Consider the following 23,513-nt stretch of genomic DNA (forward strand, 5'->3'; position numbering starts at 1 on the left):
CATGATCACGATACATACTACCGCCCCCCCTAGGGATATGATGCTGTTAGTTTTTATTTGAAACTGGGAATAACTGTAGATGTGAGTGGAGTTTTGAGACAATGGAACTGCAAATTTTCTGATCTGGAGGGATAAAAGCTGACACACAGACGCTGGTGAATCTGCCTTATTTGTATCTCACTGTCACTTGATTTTTTTTATTCAGTTTTATTGAGTGTTCCTGCTCACGCTGAATTAGTATGCACCTTATGGTCCATGATGTCAAAGCCGCACTGGCAAAAACAAAAAACAGAGACATAGGTATATATGATATTTGGAATTATTCATTTTATGACCTGTATAGTACATTTTGGAAAACATTGTGGCACGGATGGAACATTATTCACATTCATTCGCATGACATCTTGCGGTTGTAATCAGTGACTGCGTGTTTTTTTTCCCCCCGATCTTGCTAGTCTGCACATGTTGCTGTATGGTGGTGTTTCTTTTGTACTCCATGACATGCAGAGGAAAGAATAGTACAGAGAGGTCAGTTCCGCACTATATGCAATCATCTGCTTCAAATGTTAACAGTTCACACACACGCAAGGACTGTCCTTCCTACATTTACGACATGTGTACCTGTTGCAATGTACACACTTCTCTTTATGCTGTGTGTGTGCGCTCCCACTCGCACTGAATAAGCTTACACCTTCTGGTCCATGATGTCAACACAGCACAAGTTTTTTCATAGGCTTTGGTAATTCTAGTGTTAAAAAGTTAACCAAAATAAAGGTACAGTAATCCCTCCTCCATCGCGGGGGTTGCGTTCCAGAGCCACCCGCGAAATAAAATCCGCGAAGTAGAAACCATATGTTTATATGGTTATTTTTATATTGTCATGCTTGGGTCACAGATTTGCGCAGAAACACAGGAGGTTGTAGAGAGACAGGAACGTTATTCAAACACTGCGAACAAACATTTGTCTCTTTTTCAAAAGTTTAAACTGTGCTCCATGACAAGACAGAGATGACAGTTCCGTCTCACAATTAAAAGAATACAAACATATCTTCCTCTTCAAAGGAGTGCGCGTCAGGAGCAGATCATGTCAGAGAGATAGAGAAAAGCAAACAAATCAATAGGGCTGTTTGGCTTTTAAGTATGCGAAGCACCGCGGCACAAAGCTGTTGAAGGCGGCAGCTCACACCCCCTCCGTCAGGAGCAGAGAAAGAGAGAGAGATAGAGAGAGACAGAGTTTGTTTTTCAATCAAAAATCAATACGTGCCCTTCGAGCTTTTAAGTATGCGAAGCACCGTGCAGCATGTCGTTTCAGGAAGCAGCTGCACAAAAGATAGCAACGTGAAGATAATCTTTCAGCATTTTTAGACGAGTGTCTGTATCGTCTAGGTGTGCGAACAGCCCCCCTGCTCAATCCCCCTACGTCAGGATCAGAGAAAGTCAGCGCAAGAGAGAGAGAAAAGTAAGCTGGGTAGCTTCTCAGCCATCTGCCAATAGCGTCCCTTGTATGAAATCAACTGGGCAAACCAACTGAGGAAGCATGTACCAGAAATTAAAAGACCCATTGTCCGCAGAAATCCGCGAACCAGCAAAAAATCTGCGATATATATTTAAATATGCTTACATATAAAATCCGCGATGGAGTGAAGCCGCGAAAGGCGAAGCGCGATATAGCGAGGGATTACTGTACCTGATTTGGTACCTGATCAATATTAGTGGTAAAGTAATGAATACGAGGATTACTAGTCAGATAAAGAAAAATAACTGTTTTTTCATAATTGAAAGAGATATTAGCTTTCAGATTCTTGCATTAATGATGCTTTTTCAATATATTACATTTTATATGCTTAGACTTGGTTCTGAGTCTGCTTATGTTAGGGAAAGTACACACATAAGAGACTTTTAACCCACAACTATTAGCAAGAAAACCATTTAAATGGCACTTTGTTTCATACCAGTATGAACTAAGTAAAAAAAAAAAAATTAGGTGTTTTAGGAATTTCTCTCCAAAAATATTGGATTTCATAGTACATAATATAACATTTTATGATGCACAAGCCTAGAACCAATTTTCTTTTGTGCCCCAATAAGTTAGCTATCATTGTTCCAAGTTTGGATATCTTACCTCATAGCATTGCAGCATTGTACTGTTTGACTATAGGTGTTAAGATATTTGGAACCATTGGTGTCCCATTTTGGGTATTGCAGTTATTTTTATTTTTATTTTTTTAAAAACAAAATATTTATATATATATATATATATATATATATATATATATATATATATATATGTATATATATATATATATATATATATATATATATACACACACAAGACCGGGGCATGTACAGCCGCCCCAACCTGACACAGACAGGCAGAAACACAAGTGCAGTACACAACATCCCCAGAGCACAGCACAGTACAGAGCACAATTCACAGTGTTTCTTCATCCCGACTCTGGCTCCTTGAATGGAGTGAGGCTTTTACTCTGCTCCTGGGAGTGCTCCGGGTGGCGCATCAATATTACCTGGAATCACTCCCAGGTGTGGTGGAAGTCCATTGTAGGGCTCTGCAGCTCCCCCTGGTGGCCCCATGGAACCCAAACAGGGCTGAACCAAACTCCAAGTCCCAGCATACCTTTCAGGAATCCATGGTGCCAAAGCCACAGAAGGGCTGCTGTCTAACAAATGGGGAGGTAGTACCTCTGAGATGCTCTCTGCCCTGGTCCTTCCATTCAGCTGGCGTCCTGGCTGGGTAATGGCCGAGGCCACCTGTCACAAAATTCATACATACACACACACATACACATTCTATATGTCACTCTGAAGCAACAATTAAACAGTTTGTAACTATGTATGTTTAATTGTGTACATACCTATGGAAACCTAAACTTTCAAAAACAACTTTGAAATATGGTGGTGCCCTGCAGGCTGGACATCTCATGCATAAGTGGCTATATGAAATTCAAACCTTGATTATGTTTACATATGTTAAAAATGAAAAAAAAATCATGGGGTGTATTTACTTTTTCACATAACTGTATAATGCACCACTCTGTCATTGTCTGAAAGATTTTAATGTAAGCAGCAATAGCTTTTATGATTTGTACCATAGTCAGACTGTGAACAGCAGCATCTTTCTAGCACATGGACATTCATTAAATAATGAATAATAACACTATGGAAAACTACAACAAGAAAAGTTAATATAGTGACTTTATTTCTTGGATTTATAAAGGAAAAATAAAACTATATTGATGACTTACATACAAGTATAAGCTAGGAAAATTACACATAAATGGTATCAATTGAAACCATGTTAAGATATGCTAAATTTACCTGCAACCATGAAGAAGATGTTAATCACATAACATTAGTTTAAAAGCAAGTTGTCAGTGCAATGGTCTATATTCTAATACACATAATGTTTCTGTATTTATCTGTTCTCTATGTTTTGGGCACATGCTAGAAGTGCAGTTCTGTAAATGGTGTTTGTAGAGAAGCTGCTATATGAGGACACAGGCTTATCTAAGCTAAGTACAAAATCAAATAATAATAATTAGGCCTGGGTAAAAATATCGATTTTCTAATTAATCATATTTTTCATTTAAACAATTCAGTATCAATTCTGTGTTTTGTGGACTTGGAAAAGGCGTTCGACCATGTCCCTCGGGGAATCCTGTGGGGGGTGCTCCGGGAGTATGGGGTACCGGACCCCCTGATAAGGGCTGTTCGGTCCCAGTATAAACGGTGTCAGAGCTTGGTCCGCATTGCCGGCAGTAAGTCAAACCCGTTTTCAGTGAGAGTTGGACTCTGCCAGGGCTGCCCTTTGTCACCGATTCTGTTCATAACTTTTATGGACAGAATTTCTAGGCACAGCCAGGGTGTTGAGGGGGTCCGGTTTGGTGGACTCAGGATTGGGTCACTGCTTTTTGCAGATGATGTTGTCCTGTTTGCTTCATCAGGCTGTGATCTTCAGCTCTCTCTGGATCGGTTCGCAGCTGAGTGTGAAGCGGCTGGGATGGGAATCAGCACCTCCAAATCCGAGACCATGGTCCTCAGTCGGAAAAGGGTGGAGTGCCCTCTCAGGGTTGGGAGTGAGATCCTGCCTCAAGGGGAGAAGTTCAAGTATCTCGGGGTCTTGTTCACGAGTGAGGGAAGAATGGAGCGCGAGATCGACAGGCGGATCGGTGCGGCATCTGCAGTGATGCGGGCTCTGCATCGGTCTGTCGTGGTGAAAAAGGAGCTGAGCCGTAAGGCAAAGCTCTCAATTTACCAGTTGATCTATGTTCCTACCCTCACCTATGGTCATGAGCTATGGGTAGTGACCGAAAGAACGAGATTGCGAGTACAAGCAGCTGAAATGAGTTTCCTCCGCAGGGTGTCTGGGCTGGCCCTTAAAGATAGGGTGAGAAGCTCAGTCATCCAGGAGGGGCTCAGAGTAGAGCCGCTGCTCCTCCGAATCGAGAGGAGTCAGATGAGGTGGCTCTGGTATCTGATCAGGATGCCTCCTGGACGCCTCCCTGGTGAGGTGTTCCGGGCACGTCCAACCGGGAGGAGGCCCCGGGGAAGACCCAGGACACGCTGGAGGGACTATGTCTTCCGGCTGGCCTGGGAACGCCTTGGGATTCTCCCAGAAGAGCTAGAAAAGTGGCCGGAGAGGGGGAAGTCTGGGCATCTCTGCTCAAGCTGCTGCCCCCGCGACCCGACCTTGGATAAGCGGAAGAGGATAGATGGATGAGGATGGATGGAGTATCAGTTCTTAAAGTCTCAAGATTGATCTCGTGAATCTCTATCCTGCACAATTAATATATGTAGATTTTTGCTTATTTTCATCTTTGCTGTCTAATTCATGTCACTGATGCGCCTGTTAAGGCTTTCTACTGAAAAAGCACTCTACTATCTCATCAGCCCCTTCAAAACTTAAATCAGATGTGTGGTCTTAGTATGGTTTCAAACGGTAATGAACAATTGGATAAAAGCAAAGCCATATGTAAGTAGTACAACCCATGTTGTAACTGAACATATTTGAGAAATCATTTATCCTGATGTCATCCGTAAATGTAATCTCGGTTTACATCCAAACGAATAGAGCATGAACAATCTGCACTGGAGACAGCGGATACCTCCAAGCTTCCATTTAATTCACTTCATGCCCAAAAATAACAATCTATTGCAGTTTTTACCTGTAAAGATATGAAAACCTATATCTTTGTTGAAAATGAAGGCCATCAATAAATGATACAGGTTTTTGAATGGCAATATGCTATACCAAATAAAACACAAATGAGTTAAGTTTTTATACCTAGGCTTTACAAAGATCCTAAGCAAAGCAGTGTCATCATCTCTCAGGGCAGTGGAGAGTAGCCCTAAATTGCAACAACTGAACATGCAGGGCAGCAGATTCCTGTGTGACAATCGGATGCCACTCCATTAAAAACGAATGTGATGGAAGTGTTGCAGACAAGCACGCTGCATGCCAGTCATACCGGGAGCAACCTCGCTGCTTATATGCTGAGCTTCTAAGATGACTGACTCTTGTTCCAAAAACCTTACTAGCATTCCCAATGATGCACGATTGATGCACGTGACTGCATCAATCACAACTTTGTGCATTGGCAAGTCTAATAAACATTGCTTCTCTTTTATCATGTGGCTAGCTGTACTGCTAAGGCAGAAAACGTTTGCAATGCGCCTCACCCAGCAAAGCAAGCAGGCAATTGTTGGAATTTTCAGAGCAACTTGCGATACCAAAGGGAGAGTGTGCGCAAAGCAGCCGATGTGAAATAGTTCCGCAAGCTGTAATGCACAGATTATATTAGTGCCATTAGTAGTTCCAAGTGACAGTTCTTTTTCTTTTATGTTTTATTCATCCAACGCTGTTGTCAACAAGCACTGGTTCTAGATCTGCGTTTTAAAATGCTTCCTTTTTTGTCTGTGGAGAAATTGTGAGGACACATTTTCAAGGCTTGTTAATGTGATTGCTACAAATGAGCAACTGAAGATATATGCAACTTGTAGAATTTTAGAAAGACAAATGTCTTCCTGCTGTATCTTTAATTTTGACTAATTCAAGATTATTTTAAATGTCCAATAGGGGAATAAATTTGGCTAACAGTTTAGTTTAAGGCTGTCCACATGGAGATTCATAACATATGAATAGGTTATTGAATAACATTTATTTGCAATATTTGATTATTTTATAATATTATTATTTGCAAAATGATATAGATGTTTTATAAAATAGATGCCACTGCATTGCATTAACACAAGGAGTCCCCCCCATAATATGTGTGGACTTTGATGTGGAGATACAGATGTTAATTAAATTACGGTGAATTTTTGTATGAGTGCAGTGCAGTGAAAGTTTTTGAGCAATGATATTTTCTTCTAAATCAATACTGATGTTAACTGTTCATTACTAATCTATTATTTCTAATTGTCATTCAATGTGTATGCATATGTTATGAAGTCACTATGTAGACAAACTTGAAATAAAGTATTACTAAAATTTTGTCACATTATATCAATGTTCTCTATGCATTAGGGCTGGGTGGTATGACCAAAATTCTATATCACGGTATTTTTCAAAATTATACCAGTTTCACGGTACTCAACGGTATTTTTTTCCCCATGCATGAGTGGATGTTAACCACATTATCCACTGCAGTTGCTGCAGTAGACTTTTCTAAGAATAATCTATTCCACTTTTTATTGAACAAATTTTGCAAATAACTTAAACTATAATTTTGACAGCATATTTTCAACCATCCAAAGAGGCATTTAGACTTAGTAAAATATTCAGAGGTGCCTGTCAAAAGTTGTATTGCACTGAACATGTCTTAGAAAAGGAATAAAGAGTAAATATTCCTTGTAAGCCAACTACACTTTCTGTTAATATTAACAATCTCTGTCCACTGACACGTTAGCTATATGGATTGTAATGGCGTTGGTTATCTCGATCCACCGCTTGCTTTATTTGTCGTAAGCAGTACCTCTAGCAAATGCGTCTACAAGTGACGTTTGACTCGAGGTCCTCTAGCTTTTTCAGTTTTAACGGAGGATGTGGAGGGTGTAAACCTTAGTCCCATACATTCATGGTACTCCAAAGCATGTTTGCGGCTAAGGTAGTGCAGCAAATTGCTCATGTTGCTGCCACCAGCGACAACTTTAGCTTGACAGCATTTGCAGTAAATAGTTGTTTGGTCCACATCCGACCTTTTAAAACCAAAATCTCCAGACAACAGACACAGCTCTTTTTTTCGGCAAAAGTTCTTCTGTGTCATCATGTTCAACTTTATCGTCTGCTACAGCTTCAGTTTCGGAATGTTCTCTGTCCATTTTCACCACTCAATACCTCCACTAACGCATGTACTCTGTTGCATGTGTGTTAAGCGGTGTAGCAGTGAAAAAGATCCCCCCTTAAACAGTTTCCTGCTACGCCCCGTTCTGAACGTTGTTTAGGCTATTTAAACCGGTATTGCGGTATAAGAAAAATCCATATCATAAAAAAAATAAAAAACGGTTTTCGGTATGAACCAGTATACCTCAGCACTACTATGCATGGTAATAATAATAAGTAATCTCTAAAAAAGACACCACTTCAAATATATCAGTGCATTTTAATTTAGTCAAGATACCATGATATTGAATCGAATCAGAATTGAATCAAATTGGGACATCAGTGCCAGTACCTAGCCCTAATAATAATAATAATACATTTTATTTACACAGTGCCTTTCTCATTCTCAAGGCGCTTCACAGAGTCTCAGAAAGAGAGGTTAGGGTATATGTAACATTGAATGCAAATATTTTCTGCATAGATCACTAAAACAGATAAATACAGGATATACAAAGAATAAGCAGAATAAAAGATAATAAACCAGAGTAAAATGCTAAATTCAGTATTAAAAAGAATATTCTTAACAAATAACAGCATTTGTGATATAACTTCTTCTTTCAGCTGCTCCCGTTAGGGGTTGCCACAGCAGATCATCTTTTTCCATATATTCTTGTTCTCTGCGTCTTGTTCTGTTACACCCATCACCTGCATCTCCTCTCTCACCACATCCATAAACCTTCTCTTAGGCCTTCCTCTTTTCCTCTTGCCTGGCAACTCTATCCTTAGCATTTTGTTCCCAATATACCCAGCATCTCTCCTTTGCACATGTTCAAACCAATGCAAGTCCAACCTGAGCTGACCCTCTAATGTACTCATTTTTATTCCTCGTCACACCAAATACAAATCTTAATATCTTTAACTCTGCTACCTCCACCTCTGTCTCCTATTTTTTGGTCAGTGCCACCCTCTCCAACCATATAACATAGCTGGTCTCAAACCGTCCTGTATACCTTCCCTTTCACTCTTGCTGATACCCGTCTGTCACAAATTACTCCTAACACTCTTCTGTACCCATTCCACCCTGCCTGCACTCTCTTTTTCACCTCTCTTTCACAATCCCCATTACTCTGTGCTGTTGATCCCAAGTATTTAAACTCCTCCACCTTCACCAGCTCTACTCCCTGCATCCTCACCATTCCACTGACCTCCCTCTCATTTACACACATGTATTCTGTCTTGTTCCTATTGACCTTCATTCCTCTCCTCTCTAGAGCATATCTCCACATCTCCAGGGTCTCCTCAACCTGCTCCCTACTCTCACTGCAGATCACAATGTCATCAGCAAATATCATATCTCTAACCTCTTCCTCTCTATACTCTCCTGTACCTCCCCATTCCACCACCAGGTTTCCTTTTCTTCCTTCCTCTCTCCAGATGTCACGTCAAGCACCCTTCTTACTGTCACCCTTACTACTTCTGCATTACATGTTAGAAAAGCAAAATGTATCTTTCAGGGCAACTAAAATGTTTTTTCGTTTTCTCAATTAGTTCCTTTATTCCAAATAAAATTTTTATACCTTTTAAAATATGTGATATGTCTGCTATGGAACAAATTAGTATATTAACTATTTTAGGAAATGAATGGCAGTATATAGAAATGTTAATGTAAATGCACTGAACAAAACAATCAAGAGAAGTAAAGCATCAGATCCAAATCAAGTGATTACATAAATGTTGATGGGACTGGAGTTCTTGTAGTCAAATAATTGATGAATCTGTGCAATTTAGTTGGTGGAAGAAAAGGATGTTCCTTTGGAATATGGAGAGTTACAGGGCTCTTTTGAGTTGACATTCATGGTCATTGAGAAAAGATGTGAGATGAAGTAATCAGGTATCTGGGGAAATGTCATGAAATACTATCCTTCATGTCTTAGAAAGCAAAGGATGCAGTCAGTGCAAATACGAGACAAGTAACAAGTGAAAACAAAGAAACTGCATTGTGAATTTGTAGATACATAGATCTGAATCTGAATGATGTGAATTTGTAGATCTGGTTGCTGTGAACGTTAGTGAGCTGGGTACTGAGAATTTTGGGTTTGGTGCTTTATAATATTCATTTAATTATGGTATTTGAGGAACAAACTTAGAAGCTGTTTTATGCTATTGATCTTACTCTCATTCCCAAAATTTAGGTGACATTAAAGAAAAAAGACACTGATTTCGAAAAGAGAGTAATAGGAATTCTTTTACTGTCTTTGGGGTTGGTACAATGATGGCTTTACCATCCAAGGTTATAGAACGGAAAGCTATTTCCTTTGAAGCTTTCCTTTTTCCATCCAGTCTACTTCCCTATTCTTGAAAAAGGTTATTAGCCGTGAACAGTAATTGAAATAAATTATCAGAATTAACACAATGGCCAAAATTAAAGTGTTCTTCAGGGTTATAATATATGATAAAATGAGTTCCTTGAATTATAGCTGCTGCTGATTCAGACTGTGAGGAACAAAAAGCTTTTTTGAGCCTTTTAATGAGAACTAGCCGACGCCTGCCGTAGTATACGGCAGTGTAAGAATAGGAACGGAAAACAGTGAGAAAGGAATTCAGAAATCAAGAAGAAATAAATACTTCTTGAAAGACGTAGTGTGTATATAGAATTTCCGGCCAAGCAGGATTACATGTGAAAGTGATAAATAAATCAGGCTTTCCGAATTTACATACTATGGCCATGGCATCCTGATAATTTTGTTGCATGTATCTTGAACTTCCTGGAAATGTGGACGGTAATATCATTTTGCCTACACGAAAGTTATTTTCAGCGTTTGCTTGCAGTGCGTCTGATAGTTCGACGCGTAGATCTTGTTGATGTAATCTGAGATAGTTGAGACGCGCGCCCTCTGTTTTAACATAAGCATCTACGAAGTACTGTTGGAATAGTTTGCTGCTGGAGTGCAAAGTACTAAATGTATTCCTCATTGCTAATCTGAACGCGTAAAATTGGCATTGAGTAAACCTTATTCGCTTGCCGGTTCTTTTATCGGGAACACGTTGTAAATCTTTGTGCCAGCCAATGTCTCCATAAGGGAATAAAAGTGGGTAAACCATAGGATCGCAATTCATATTGAGCGTGGAAATCTGTTTACAGTAGTTGCCTATGGGATAGATGCAAATGTCCCTTTCGGCAGGCGTTTTGCCATCTACTCCGACAAAAATCACTGCAACATCGGTGTGACATGTTGGGGCATTGTATCGTCGTAAATCCTGCCTAGGGGTTTCCTTGAAAACCATTCGTACAGATGCTGTTGGATTGGACTGAGCGATTTCATGCATGTGTTTGTATGATTTAGCGAAGGGGTTGATGGTTCTGAGCATGGAATCTAGCTGGAGAAGTACATTTTCGCTGCATGCAGAGTTTGCTTTAATTTGTAAGCGTACTTTAGTAGCTTGCGCTGTGTCAAAAACATACAACTGTCCATATCCTGGAGAGGTAGAAGTGTTAGCGTATAGTGGAGAGATTTCGTGATAAATTTGCCTGTGTATTTTAAAACAGTATGGTCCGTGGCCAGGAGGTTGAGTTATTTGTGCACCCATGGAAGCAAACGCTAGAGAAGGGTTGTATTCTCGAATGTGTTCACGATAATTTTTAGCTTCTGATGTTTGCTGTGTAAGAAGCTGTTGTAAAGACACAGGTGGCTCCCGCAAAGGTGGTAAAGCTACTTTACCATTGTGGCAGCACCTCGAGTACTTGTTGGATGTATTATGCTCAGCAGGCCATTATAGTGCATGACATGAAAGACGACGAATAGGAATCGAGAAATGCCGTGTCGGCTGTGTGTGGGCGGGACCGGTTTTGAAGTGGAAGCAGGAAGAACCAGAAGAGAAATATATATATAAGAGATTCTCTACTGATGTATTTTGTGTATGATGCAGAAATCACAGTACACTGGAAGGTGGAACAAGCAAATTCCAATAGATATGTTGAATATTACAATAGTGTTTTGTGCTTGTTCCAACGATAAATTGCATGTTGAATAAAAAACAAATTGTATCTATCCATAGGCAGTCTACCACTAGTAGATTGTAGTAATCTGGACAAGCATTGTAACATTTTGACTGAGTCTGGCTTCAGTTCATATGTTCAAAAACACCAAACAAACTTTGTCTCCAATTTCCTTCATTTTGTCAATAATTGTTTAATTAGTATACTCTATATATTTAGTGTGATAATTAAATGATTCCTTATTTGGGATTGCCTACAGGGCCACCTTAATGCAAATTGTCAAAATATATGATAACCACATAAAACAATGAAAAAAAATGTGGGTTGCAACACACTGTTTCAAAAACGTAGATATTATTCCAACTGTGTTTTCCAAAGTCAAATTTCTTATCAATGTAAAAGACTGAAAATAATTTTTGTTGAAATTTGCAGTTTTACAGCTGGCTTTATTACAATGGCATATTCATTATATAATGCCAGATTTACAGTTTGGGGAAGATGAAGAACATGCTTTAATAAGAATATGAAAAATGTGGGAGTTTAGAATGATGACATCTGAGGTTCTTCATTTTAATGTTTCAATAAAACAGTTTATTCCCCCTCCTTGAACAGTATATTGAAAATGCTATTTAGACAAAATAAAATTACAGCTGATGCAGGTGGACAGAAATTTTTGAAGTAGCAGTCATGAAATATTTGAGATAATTGGGCACTTTTTATAATGTTTGTGAGTATTAGTACTGCTCTTGTCAATGAGTGCTATCTGCAAATCATTATATCAACATAACAGAAATTTAGAGGGGGGGGTCACATCCACCATTGATCTGGGAGCATGACTAGTTTCCTTGGTGATGCCTACTATTGAAAGATTACTTGTACTTTGTTCACATTTAGTGTTATCATTTGGTTTTACCCCATCTTTCTGGCAAGTCTCTTTCTCAGTCTCCATCTCTCTCTCTCTCTCTCTCTCTCTCTCTCTCTCTCTCTCTCTCTCTCTCTCTCTCTTTCTCTTTAAGCTTGCTTTTCCTGTTATTTAAAAAAAAAAAAAACGTGGGAGACAGACTTGAGCAAGATTCAGGCTGTTCTGGTTTCCAGGCAACTGGCTTTTGAAAGAAGGGGAGAAGGAGAGTGCGGACAGATTTAGAGAACTGAAAGGCTGTTTCTTTTTTGTCCACTATTTTGTTTATGTAATCTTCAGTTGAAGTTTACAGTATGTGCCTTTTTATTCGATTGGTCTGTACTCAGAAGTAAGTCTGGCTGCCCTTTTCTTGATATTCTACCAAGGTAACTCTGCATGGTTTGAAGTGTATATTCTCTGTTAGTGTGTGAGCTGCATAGCAAAGGCAGCCGAGGATTGTTTCTGCATAGCAGTGTTTGGCTTGCGTGTGTGTGTGTGTTAGTAAGACATTCTCGACTATATGAATCTCTGTGTTTCTGCATATGTAGTTCTTTCTTGATTATTAGAAATGTCCAGCTGTTACATTTTTTTTTTAATAAATGGGGGGGGGTGGGGGGGGGGGGTGGGTTGGTATACTTTGTATAGAGGATTCCGTTACACCTGCATTGACGCATCACTTTGATGTGTATCCTGACTTTTCAAATGCTTCATTGTGCCTTTGAACTCTACAAACCAAAATGCTAAATAGTGTATTTGACATTTGTTTCACTGGTTTTGCCAAAAGAGGGTAAAATCGGTTACTGTTTGGCATGTCTGACTGTTAAATAAATAAATCAATAAATACAAATAATATGTTTATCCAGTGCTTTGACATATTTGTTTTTTTGAAATGGATGATATTTTTATTTTTAATTTAATATTCATCTTTGCTTTCAGTATTTTACACCAAACACTGACAAGTACATTTTATGATTTTCACCTTCGGTTTTTTAAATCCATATTTTTTTGTTTTTTTAGCAAAATTTAATAGGCTTGTACATTATCTCCATCAGTCAATTCCTAATGCTTCAATGACAAACTTTTATAGTGCCTATACCACTTGACCATTATCTCTGTGACCTCTTAATTTTATTATTTATGTAATGTGTATCCTGCTGTCTGTGATATCACACTGTAGTTAAGGAAACACATTATGGTAGTGTTGAATGAATTATAGATGTATATGTTATCATGTTAGAACAACCATCCTTGATTAGTTTGTTGATGATGTAATGATTCTCCTATGGCTGGTAAATAGCTACTTCTCAGGCCCATTCTTAATGATATTAATGTCTAATACTATGGATCTGTTATATTTTTTAGCTGAACTTTTAATTTTGCTACTTAAAATGTTTCTATTCTATCATGACATTTCCTTGAAAACAGTCAACGTTTGAAATTATCTTCGAAGGTACTTTGTGTCATGAGAAAACGGTTCTTTTGGGAACTTTCAGCAGTCATCAGTATCTGCATACAGTCCTAACAATTCTTTGATAAACAATATCAAGTTAAGGTTCAGTGAAGACTTGCAAGAGTTAATACTAGACTGAAGTGTTTATTTCCTATGAAAAATAACAAATTATTGAGGTAAATTTTGATGCCAAATATTACTCTATGATAATTTTGGAATTGAAACCCTCATGCAGCTGGAAGCTGTATTACTCAAAATACTGACCATTAAGCAAAAAATCACCCTCGGGTATTAATTTAGAAACATAAATGGCAGGAGATTTAATAAACTGATTTACAATTATTGGCCCAGTACACTAAAATCAGCAGACTTTTCTATAAACATAATTTATTTGTACAGGCAGTCGAAAAGCTTTTTTTGTATGTTTAAGATAATATTTTCACTACAGATACCTCTATTCCCCAATCAATATTCACAATCAACTAATTGACTTTAATTTATACTATAATTAGTTAACTCATGATGCTGAAATTGGTTCATTTTGTATTAAAAATGTGAACCAGATGCATGCACGTTACTTAAATGTGCATTGCCTGGCAGTATTGTAGGGAACCCTTAACACTGTGGACCTTATTTTTAAAGTAAAGGAACTAGGTATATTCACCAGTAGTGCATCTGCACATGTTCTTTAAAAGGAACAACCATTTGCATTTTAAAAGCCGTGTGAGTAGGGAAAATTGGCAAAATATATGCTTGGCTTGAGGATGGGTGTTTGTTCTAAGGATTGCTACTTCGCCGTATTTGTGGGTGCACTTGGAGTTCATTTTGTAAATATTTAGATGCAGTTAAAGGATTTAGTAAAGCATGTACAGCTGGCCTATTTAAATGCTGTCCCGTGATCCACATGTGGCCCAGAATCAACCTCTGATTGGCCTAGTCCGTGGTCCTGCCAGAAATGTAGAGAAAAAAACAAGAAAAACACATTTCACAAGCCTTCAGAAATTTCTACAAAAAATACTACAGTAGTACAGGTCATGAATGCAAAACTCCACGTAGCCTAACACCACTGAACCTGCAATCCATGCAGGAGGCACAGGAGTAGCACTGCTGTCTTGCAGTGAGGAGATCATGGTTTTGTGTCGCAGGTTCTCCATGTGTGAAGAGCACTTTGAGTAGTAAGAAGCGCTACGGAAATGTAAAGAATTATTATTATTGTTGTTATTGTTATTATTTAGTACAATGCAGCGTGTTGTTGTGTGTCAAGAAGTGGTGGTAGTAGTCTATGGTACTGTGATGACCTGTTGAATACGACACTCAGAAGCCACTTATTTGGGGGAATCTTTTATATCACCAGTTGTCATTTCAATGATGTCCTACTGCTCCTTGCCTGGGTCACAGAGGCATCTCCAAAACAAACAAAAAAAAAAAGGTTGCCTTCCGATTTTCTGCCTCTTCCTGCTATTTTTATATTTGCTAGGGAGCTGCCATGAGCCCTCACAGAGTGCTTTCCCCCAAGAACCCTACCCCTCGACAGTCCATTCAGTAGCTTGACATATCACAATATCAACATAATGTGGGATGTGTAACAAAGCCATGCCTCATCACACATATGGTTATTTAAAATGAACCTATGTTCCCACAGTGTGCAGTAGATGTTGTATTCATGTGTGTTAGTTACTGTTAGCACTTGTTATGGGTTTGTGTGCTGATGTCTTTGGTAGCATTGATAGTTCTTTTTTTATTCTGTTCAATGTACTTTGTGATGCATCTGGATCATACATGACCAAAATATTTATTTTAGTTGAAAAGGGAAACAAATGTTATTGCTATAACTGCACTTTATTGATTTTATGCACTTTGAGATTTGCCTAGGTCAGATATGAACAAAATGTTTACATTTTTTATTTCAAAAGTGGAAAAAGGAATGGCTGTTACCTCAGATTCCATTCAGTTATAGCTTTTTCATTATTTTTTCATGCTCTTTTTAATGTGCCTGTGTCAGATGTGACCAAATTTAAAAGGGAAGAATTACTTGTTTTTCAATACATTCATTTATGTTGGTTTAAAATATGTGATTAGCTGCTGCTTATTGACTGTGGAAAATGTCTGGCCCAGCTAAATTTCTTGGTTTGAAAATCTGGCCCAACTGAATTTGTAATTGAATAGCCCAGATGTACAGTATTAACGGAAGACTTAATAGAATATAGTTTTATTGTCACACATTTTTTAAACCTTTGTATCCTGACTCCCATTTTTGGCCTTGTTAAGTACATGTAACTGCTCAAAACTTAAAACTCTGTGTCATGTCTTAAAACATTGAGTTTTACCATTTCTGTGAAAGTTTGAATTGAATTGTCCATATTATACAGGTGCTGGTCATAAAATTAGAATATCATGACAAAGTTGATTTATTTCAGTAATTCCATTCAAAAAGTGAAACTTGTATATTAGATTCATTCATTACACACAGACTGATGTATTTCAAATGTTTATTTCTTTTAATGTTGATGATTATAACTGACAACTAATGAAAGTCCCAAATTCAGTATCTCGGAAAATTAGAATATTGTGAAAAGGTTCAATATTGAAGACACCTGGTGCCACACTCTAATCAGCTAATTAACTCAAAACACCTGCAAAAGCCTTTAAATGGTCTCTCAGTCTAGTTCTGTAGGCTACACAATCATGAGGAAGACTGCTGACTTGACAGTTGTCCAAAAGATGACCATTGACACCTTGCACAAGGAGGGCAAGACACAAAAGGTCATTGCTAAAGAGGCTGGCTGTTCACAGAGCTCTGTTTTCCAAGCACATTAATAGAGAGGCGAAGGGAAGGACACGATGTGGTAGAGAAAAGTGTACAAGCAATAGGGATAACCGCACCCTGGAGAGGATTGTGAAACAAAACCCATTCAAAAATGTGGGGGAGATTCACAAAGAGTGGACTGCAGCTGGAGTCAGTGCTTCAAGAACCACCACGCACAGACGTATGCAAGACATGGGTTTCAGCTGTCGCATTCCTTGTGTCAAGCCACTCTTGAACAAGAGACAGCGTCAGAGGCGTCTCACCTGGGCTAAAGACAAAAAGGACTGGACTGCTGCTTTCTGATGAAAGCAAATTTTGCATTTCCTTTGGAAATCAAGGTCCTAGAGTCTGGAGGAAGAGAGGAGAGGCACAGAATCCACGTTGCATGAGGTCCAGTATAAAGTTTCCACAGTCAGTGATGGTTTGGGGTGCCATGTCATCTGCTGGTGTTGGTCCATTGTGTTTTCTGAGGTCCAAGGTCAACGCAGCTGTCTACAAGGAAGTTTTAGAGCACTTCATGCTTCCTGCTGCTGACGAACTTTATGGAGATGCAGATTTCATTTTCCAACAGGACCTGGCACCTGCACACAGTGCCAAAGCTACCAGTACCTGGTTTACGGACCATGGTATCCCTGTTCTTGATTGGCCAGCAAACTTGCCTGACCTTAACCCCATAGAAAATCTATGGGGTATTGTGAAGAGGAAGATTCAATACGCCAGACCCAACAATTCAGAAGAACTGAAGGCCACTATCAGAGCAACATGGGCTGTCATAACACCTGAGCAGTGCCACAGACTGATCGACTCCATGCCATGCCGCATTGCTGCAGTAATCCAGGCCAAAGGAGCCCCAACTAAATATTGAGTGCTGTACATGCTCATACTTCACATGTTCATACCTTTCAGTTGGCCAACATTTCTAAAAATCCTTTTTTTGCATTGGTCTTAATTGATATTCTAATTTTCTGAGATACTGAATTTGGGACTTTCATTAGTTGTCAGTTATAATCATCAACATTAAAAGAAATAAACATTTGAAATACATCAGTCTGTGTGTAATGAATGAATCTAATATACAAGTTTCACTTTTTGAATGGAATTACTGAAATAAATCAACTTTGTCATGATATTCTAATTTTATGACCAGCACCTGTACTTGTAGGTGGTATCTTGTTCTGACAAGTTTATTCAGATCAGTGAACCTTTACTGTTTACAAAAATCACTTGCCAATTAGTGTATTTCCTCTATTCGACATTGTAAATCTTTTTAAGGTCAGTGAAGCATCTGAATAAACATAGTGTTGCAGTTACTTTAGCTTTCATTACCTTCTTTCACTGAAAATGATCATAGATTGCATCCACAATATTTTTTTTTAATTTATAAATCATATGGACAGTTTGAAATGATAGTAAAGCAAACATTTAATGGCTTTCATCGCTTAGGTTGACACATACCTCACTCACCAATCTTGTTGATCCATATGAAATTGTGGTGTAGGGCTTCAGCTGTATCCATGGGAACCTGTCTTCAAAACATTTTCCTTGGTGGTGGTTATTATCTTTATATGTTAAGGAATGTGTATATGTGAAACATACTATTGATGACAAGAGTGATTGATTGATTGATGACAAAGAATATTTAAAGATGTGTGGCCTTATCAGAATTCTTTAAGAAGACTGTTTTTACATAAAAAAAGCAGAGGGAGAGAGGAGGGGAGAAGAAGTAAAGATGAGCAGGCTGATGAGCATGCCGTAGTTTTGAAAGTTTTTGGTTATTTTTTGAAATAGATATGATATCAGAGCTTCAAGTAATCCTCTTTCATTATGGCAAGTGTTCCTAAATTGTTTCCATGGTAGGTCCCAAGAGGGTGGTTATCGTAATAACAGCAGAGCCATTAATAGATAAATAACAACAGCCATAGAATAAAAAAACAGAGTTTTGTTTTCATTCAAACATATTTCACACATGAATATTACTAAAAGAGAAAAGTGGAAGCAAACATAATTTTAATAAAAAATAATTATCATTCAAAACAGGGAATAGACTGGCATATTACTGCCAGTTTAAAAACCTTTGGTAAGCTTTATTAAAGACGAGAGAAATACAGTCTTCTTTATTTCGTGAGGGTGTGATTATTTTTGAAAGGATACTATGAATGGTCACTTATTTTAGTCGCTTTATTCATGGTGCTGGAAAAAGAATAAAGTAACCAAAAATATTTAATGCATGCAGTTTAGAAGTATTTACCTTGTCTTAAATAATATTATTTTTTTAAACTTTCAAATCAGCTACACTGTTCATAAGTTTTTAAACATATCCTAGTTTTTATTTGACAATTTAATATAAACTGAATAAAATAGCTAAGTCACTTTGATGAATTATTCCTCCAAGATGTACAGTTAGGTCCATAAATATTTGGACAGAGACAACTTTTTTCTAATTTTGGTTCTGTACATTACCACAATGAATTTTAAATGAAACAACTCAGATGCAGTTGAAGTGCAGACTTTCAGCTTTAATTCAGTGGGGTGAACAAAACGATTGCATAAAAATGTGAGGCAACTAAAGCATTTTTTTAAACACAATCCCTTCATTTCAAGGGCTCAAAAGTAATTGGACAAATTAAATAACTGGAAATAAAATGTTCATTTCTAATACTTGGTTGAAACCCCTTTGCTGGCAATGACAGCCTGAATTCTTGAACTCATGGACATCAACAGATGCTGGGTTTCCTCCTTTTTAATGCTCTGCCAGGCCTTTACTGCAGCAGCTTTCAGTTGCTGTTTGTTTGTGGGCCTTTCTCTCTGAAGTTTAGTCTTCAACAAGTGAAATGCATGCTCAATTGGGTTAAGATCAAGTGAATGACTTGGCCATTCAAGAATTTCCACTTCTTTGCTTTAAGAAACTCCTGGGTTGCTTTGGCTGTATGTTTTGGGTCATTGTCCATCTGTATCATGAAACGCCGCCCAATCAGTTTGACTGCATTTAGCTGGATTTGAGCAGATAGTGTACGTCTCTGAACACCTCAGAATTCATTCGGCTGCTTCTGTCCTGTGTCACATCATCAATAAACACTAGTGTCCCAGTGCCACTGGCAGCCATGCACACCCAAGCCATCACACTGCCTCCACCGTGTTTTATAGATGATGTGGTATGTTTTGGATAATGAGCTGTTCCACACCTTCTTCATACTTTTTTCTTGCCATCATTCTGGTAGAGGTTGATCTTGGTTTCATCTGTCCAAAGAATGTTTTTCCAGAACTGTGCTGGCTTTTTTAGATGTTCTTTAGCAAAGTCCAATCTAGCCTTTCTATTCTTGAGGCTTATGAGTGGCTTGCACCTTGCAGTGCACCCTCTGTATTTACTTTCATGCAGTCTTCTCTTTATGGTAGACTTGGATATCGATACGCCTACCCCCTGGAGAGTGTTGTTCACTTGGTTGGCTGTTGTGAAGGGGTTTCTCTTCACCATGGAAACGATTCTGCGATCATCCACCACTGTTGTCTTCCGTGGACGTCCAGGTCTTTTTGTGTTGCTGAGTTCACCAGTGCTTGCTTTCTTTCTCAGGATGTACCAAACTGTAGATTTTGCCACTCGTAATATTGTAGCAATTTCTCAGATGGGTTTTTTCTGTTTTCGCAGCTTAAGGATGGCTTCTTTCACCTGCATGGAGAGCTCCTTTGTCCGCATGTTGTCTGTTCACAGCAAAATCTTCCACATGCAAGCACCACACCTCAAATCAACTCCAGGCCTTTTATCTGCTTAATTGATAATGACATAACGATGGACTTGCCCACACCTGCCCATGAAATAGCCTTTGAGTCAATTGTCCAATTACTTTTGAGCCCCTGAAATGAAGGGATTGTGTTAAAGAAATAATTTAGTTGCCTCACATTTTTATGCAATCGTTTTGTTCACCCCACTGAATTAAAGCTGAAAGTCTGCACTTCATCTGCATCTGAGTTGTTTCATTTAAAATTCATTGTGGTAATGTACAGAACCAAAATTAGAAAAAAGTTGTCTCTGTCCAAATATTTATGGACCTAACTGTATGTGCCATTTGCATTCTATTATATTGTAAAAGAGTGATAGGGTAGGTGCTTTTAGCATGGGAAAGGGGCTATATAAATAACATGTATTATTATTATAAGGTAATTCTTGATGAAGAATTTGGTGAACAGTCCACCTTAATACATTCAGTGCTACCGATTGACATTGTACTGAATGCCGAAGGCTCTGCGCTCTACAGCCCATTTCACCCTGCTGTTTTTACACTTCTTAGTGGTCCAACACTTCTTAGTGGTCCAACAAGTACATCCTTCTCACTATCAGCAGATTGAACCAATTTAAAAATAGTGTTATGAGAAGGAATTCTTCCTTGCCTAAGGACATTAAACTTAATACAAAATCTTCTTTGCACTTCTATTACATATTTACATTCAGTGTAGGGTGTAATGGTGAACATGGGGTGATGCATCAAGTATTGCATTTAGTGTATAGCAATATTTTATATACTCATCCCTCAAACAACAACATCATGAAAATCATCATGTTTGTGCCGCACCCATTATTTTTATTTCACAATTTAAACCAGGGTACCTATCCCTACACCTCAAAAGCTTGTCTGTGTCATTTCCTCTTTCTGCTTTCTTATCTGTGTCTTAGCTTGTCAGTTATCTCAGTTTGATTGTCTCACAGGTTGGAGAATATTTATTATTACCATAGAAGTGAAAACTGTCTGTAATGTGTTAACAGAATTGTTTATCGTTTACACCTCAGATCACCTACTACTGCAAATAAAATATGTAAAATTAATGGCACTATATCTTTCACCTCAAAATTCAACTACCCCTCGCTGTAGGATGTGGGATAGCGCAGGGACTGATGTTGGCTCTGTCAAATATCAAAACCCTCCTATATACCTTTAACTGATCTCATTATTTAATTAACTGACCCATATATTTTGTTTTTAAAAAACTGTAATAATGTCAGATTTTCTCTGAGAGAAAATTAGCACATACAGTATTTGTAGTTTTCAGTGTCTTTAAATGCTTGCTTTGTTTTGTTATTTGTTTTTATTTCACATTTTCTGTGGAGTTTGCTTTCTTAAATAATGACCAATAATGATGAGCAGAGCAAACACCAACAACAATGACTCCTAAAAGGAGCAACTAATACAGTGCTACACACTTGTGTGCTTATTAGTAAATAATTGTCTAAATAAACAAAACATTAAAACATGAAAGTATTTTAAAAGAAAAAGAATTATTTCTTACTTGTCTAATACATATGCATTTCTGCATACTGTAAAACATCTAGCATGATCAGTTTTTAAAATCTAGATGGGTGCAGCAAACATAGGAACTAGGAAATAATGGCTTGCTTATATATTGTAGACACATAAGGCTACGAGGACTGATGAATACAGCATGTTACCTGAAAATATTGGAGGGTAACTTGCACTCATCAGTCTAGAAGCTGCTCATGAAATGCACTTGGATCTTCTAAAGTGACAATGCTCCAAAACAACAGGCCAAATGGACCCGTCATTGGCTACAGCAGAAAAAAGTGAAGGTGCCTGAGTGGCCATCACAGTCTCCTGACCTCAGTATCACTGAGCCACTTTGGGGAGATCTCAAATGTGCAGTTCTTGCAAGAGGACCCAAGAATTTACAGGACCTAGAGACTTTTTGCTAAGAAGACTGGGCAACACTACCACCTGAGAAAATCAAGGGCCTCATCCATAACTATTATACTACAGGCCTTCACTGATGCTAAAGGGGGCAATGCACAGTATTAAGAATTAAGTGTATGCAAACATTTGAACAGGGACCATCACATTATTTTCCTTATTGCTGTTTTTTGTTTAATGGTTGTGCTATTCTGTGATGCCTTATTATTTATTTTTGATTCCATTAAAAGTAAATGTAATGTGTTTTGCCTGATCAGTCATCTTTTTTTAAAAGTATGGTACATATCTTATAAATTCTGCCAGGGTGTGTGAACATATGTGCTCAACTGTATTTGCAGAGCTGCAGTACCATGAAATCAGTGCAATTTTAGGACTTTTTTTATTTTATTTTAAATGTGTTACTTACACTGTACAAAATACAAAGACATTCATATTCACTATCAAAACCAATATAAAATTGGTATCATATGTGGGCCTATTCCTGTATAGTAAATAATAAAAAGTTGGACAGCAGTTTTAGGATGAAAGTTAAGTCTAGGGCTTGGTTGTGAGTAGGGTTTAGTGTGAACGGTTAAAGGCAATGTTTCCTGAAACTTTTTTTTTTTTCTGATGAGCGGATGTGAATAACCTATGAGCTGGTACTTACTGTTTATCAGTGTGAAGCAGCCTTTGGGATTCCACCCTGGAGGCTCGAGCATAGCCAATCACCAATAACATGAGCAACGAATGATTCTGACATGGAGCATCGAGCGTTGCCAATCACCAACAACACGAGCAACGAATGATTCCTGCATGGAGCATCGAGCGTTGCCAATCTCCCACACACAAACGCTGAATGGAGGTGAGTTTTGGAGATTTGCATCACTTGGAAAAAGAGGGCATAACTGTGCACCTGCACATCTTAAAGGGAACTTACATAAAAGGTAATTGTTAGTGTAATTGGAATTTACAGTGAAGATCAGATATCTCTCCCTGCTCAGTTCTGCTCCCCACAACTATATCTTTCTCATGGAATTTGTGTTTGGCCAAATTTTACTACACAATAATGTACTGACTCATAGTTTAAGAAACACTTAATTATGGGATTTTAATTCAAACTAGCGAACCCGCGGCATAATATACACCACATAATTATGTATTGATGGGTGAATACTTCCTGAAAGACACATGGGGTGGGTTTGAGGATACTACTGTAAGTGAATAAAAAGATGGAACTCTGGAGAGAGCAACATACAATTGTCCGTGACTGAAAACTGGAGGACCACCGCCGCGCCTCCACCTCCCAGAGCCAGAGACGGGGCTGGACGGCGCTTGGGGGCGGAACGGGGGG

At 38.3% G+C, this 23,513-nt stretch overlaps 1 protein-coding gene across 6 annotated transcripts in view; it reads left to right on the forward strand.

The window, feature by feature from the left end:
- camta2 (calmodulin binding transcription activator 2) overlaps positions 1-23,513 on the forward strand; it is a 284,292-nt gene that overhangs the window by 38,248 nt on the left and 222,531 nt on the right. For 2 of the 6 annotated variants that reach the window (XM_051924050.1, XM_051924051.1), the window contains exon 1: positions 12,483-12,583. The exons of 1 other annotated variant lie outside the window; for it this stretch is intronic. The gene's annotated coding sequence lies outside the window, so the exon portion shown is untranslated. Of the gene's footprint in view, positions 1-12,482; positions 12,584-23,513 lie in introns of those variants that run through there. 3 more of the 6 variants (XM_051924048.1, XM_051924049.1, XM_051924052.1) reach the window with 2 other exon arrangements.

This window comes from Erpetoichthys calabaricus, chromosome 3 (assembly GCF_900747795.2).
Source record: "Erpetoichthys calabaricus chromosome 3, fErpCal1.3, whole genome shotgun sequence".
Taxonomy (NCBI): domain Eukaryota; kingdom Metazoa; phylum Chordata; class Cladistia; order Polypteriformes; family Polypteridae; genus Erpetoichthys; species Erpetoichthys calabaricus.